This window comes from Eschrichtius robustus, chromosome 3, assembly GCF_028021215.1.
Source record: "Eschrichtius robustus isolate mEscRob2 chromosome 3, mEscRob2.pri, whole genome shotgun sequence".
Taxonomy (NCBI): Eukaryota; Metazoa; Chordata; class Mammalia; order Artiodactyla; family Eschrichtiidae; genus Eschrichtius; species Eschrichtius robustus.
This window is the reverse complement of record NC_090826.1, coordinates 78,843,217-78,846,375: the sequence shown is the minus strand read 5'-3', so window position 1 is coordinate 78,846,375 and position 3,159 is coordinate 78,843,217.

The following is a 3,159-nucleotide window of genomic DNA, read 5'->3' as shown; positions in this document are numbered from 1 at the left end:
AGAAGGTATAAACTTTCCTGTTACCCCTTGAAATCTCAGCTAGAGGAGCCTTCACTTCCTCTCTTTGAGTTACACTTCTAAGGTATTGGAAGAAAATTACTAAACATTAAGAATATGCACTGGTGAGAGGAATCCCATCGTTCTTGAATGTTCATTGGTGGACTCTCTGCTGCAGGCAAGGGCCAAAGATGTGATGTATCATTGAAGAACTGGATGCCCTGATAGTACTGGGGATTATAGACCCTGACGCATGGAGGCCACCTGTTGGCATTTAAACATCAGAAGCCCAAGTACATACCATAGTGATGAGCACCATGGTTTGTCTTAGCTGAGGCTGCTATAACAAAATTACCATAGACTGGTTGGCTAAGACAAGAGCGTTTATTTTTCCCCGTTTCTGGAAGCTGTAAGTCCAAAAGCTCGTGCCAGCACTGTTGGGTTGTTGGTAAGGGTCCTCTGGCAGTTTTACAGATGGCAACTTTCTTACTGTGTCCTCATATTTTTGGGAAAGGGAGGAGGCGGGGAGAGAACCTCATGATTCTTTGTTATAAGGGCGCTAATCAGATCATGTAATCCCCATACTCATTACCTAATTTCCTCCCCAAAGGCCCACTTCCAAGTACATGGGAACATTGGAAGATAGGGTTTCCTCAAATGAATTTTGGAGAACACAAGCATTCAGTCTATAACGTGGTTGGAGTGGCAGCCAGCCAGACCTGAGCAGAGAAAATTCTGAATATGGCAAATAGAACAGGGTGTCTATAGAGTCAAAAGGAAGGGGAGGAAACAATCAAATGGAATCAAGGATGTTTACCAGGAGGCTGAGAGGTAGCCTCGATAAAAAAGACACAGTCCATAGCCTTGATCTAAACCAATTTCAGATCATGAACCTATCACCTGGAGGAGAGGGAAGGATCCCAAGAGAAAGGACTCTGCAACTCTAGAACAAGGTTAAATGATAATGATTTCCGCAGTCCCCCTCCTAGGGGACCTCTGGAAATTCACTTGGTACCTGTGTGCTGGGAAATGGGAATGCCCAAAGGTTTCGATGACTCTTGGAATCAGGATCCAAGTTTGCAGTGATACTCAGATCCTGAAAAGATTTCACAGTCTCCCTGTTAAAGTAGAGGCACACAGAATCCTGGTAATAAATGCAGTCTTGGCCCAGGTGCAATGCAACTAATTTGGTCTAGTATTTGTTTTCAAATAAAAGTAAAGTTCACCTGAGGACAGAAACCATTACATATTTTTCTGTACATCTTCATAGAGTATGTTTAGGCACAGAGTGTACTACATAAGAATCTGCTGGAAAAACAAAAGACTGACACATGTGTGACTTATCAATTGCCAGATTTCTATGAACACTCTAAGGGTCTTTGGTAATAGATAGTTTGGATTTTACATACTAGATTAAGGTCTCTAAGGTGACCCTTTAAGCCTTTAAAGTCTTAAAGGCTAGCAGAGCAAAAGAAACTTTTCTGGTGTAGTCTCCTCCTTGGTGACTTCGTGTATCACAGTCTCTGTGCCTCTGCAAGGATGTTAACACGTCTTCACTGGAGATTTTAAATGACTCTATCCAGTTGTGGCTTCAAGTGTTCAGAAGGAAGAATGGCTTTGACTTTTAAGGAAGAAACCATATAGTAATGAATGTGTGGCCAATAAATGGTAGGCTTTAATGAAAAAGCAAACTGTTCTATAGAAATATTGTACATCTGTTCTCATTGAGAGCTTGAGTTAAGCAGATGTTCTAATCCCTTACACTAGAGACACCCCGAATTGAAGAACAAAAAGAAGTCTTGACTTTTTTAGATTTGACATATGAAGGACATCGTACAGTTCTTGTCTTTCTCTGTCTGACTTATCTCACTTAGCATAATGGGCTCAAGGTCCATCCATGTTGTCTCAAATGGCAGATCATCCTCCTTCCCTGTGGCTGAATAATATTCCATTGTGCATATGTACCACTTCTTTTTTATCCATTCATCTGTTGATTAGTGTTTAGGTTGTTTTCATATCTTGGCTGTTGTGAATAACAGGGCAATAAACATGAGAGTACAGATATCTCTTTGAAATATTGTTTTTATTTCCTTTCAATAAAAAATAATAAAACCAACTTGTATTGATCGCTTAAAAAAAGAAAAAGGCTTTCAAAAGTAGTTAAGAATTTATTCACACATCTAATACTCATTAAGGAATACTTAGTTCCAATTATTTACATTGTTTACTAAATTCTTATGCCCTACCTGCCATTGTTCTGGATTATGTGAAGAGAGCAAAGTAAAGATCTTGTTCTCATGCAGGTTACCCCCTATAGGGAACTTACATAATATTATGGCAATATTTAGGCAGTAATAAAAGTTGCAAATATATATATCTTACCTGGATAGTGATTAAGACTCAGAGTAGAAACCAAATAGTCCTTCTTTAAGTTTGGTTTCAATCTAGTCCATCTTGCCTGGGAATATAATTGTGCATTATTGAATCCTAAGGACCAAATATGATAACGTTAATGCATAGTAAAACCCAGATGCATGGTGATTGAAAGAATGAATAAATAGATGAATGTTTGGATGAATAAGTGAGTGTAATATTTCTTTATCATTTCAAGGGGTAATAAATATCCCTACCATTACCCATAGTCAAAATAGTAAAGGTGTTTGCTGAGAATACTGTGTTTTTCCATCTGATGGAAACAAAATACAGACAAGATCTCAAATCTAAGACCCTTGGATTGATGCAAGCATCTTGATAGCTGGATTGGAGGAAGCTGAAAAATGAGCAAACTCTCTCACAGAACAGAGTTTGAGCTTTATAGCTCTGAACCCAAACTCCAGGGTCCCAGAGTGAGGCTAGGACAAAAGGTTTCTGACCTTAGGTAAATACTCAATGTGATTTTCCATCTCAGGTCTGAGTGATGGAACATTTTAACTAGCTAAAATGAGCTCATGAGTTTTTTCCAGCCCTTTTTAAAATAGAAAGATCCCTTTGTCTCTCTAATAGTAGTGTCTGGAGTGCTTATCATTGCTGGTCTTTGCCTGTTTGCTCTGGGATCTGTTCTGCTCCTTTCCTGCTGCTCTCCATTGCTGTGGAAATTGCATCTCAGCACCACACACATTCCTCCTTTCCCTTGCCTGCCTGCTGGGTTCAGCCAAGATATGA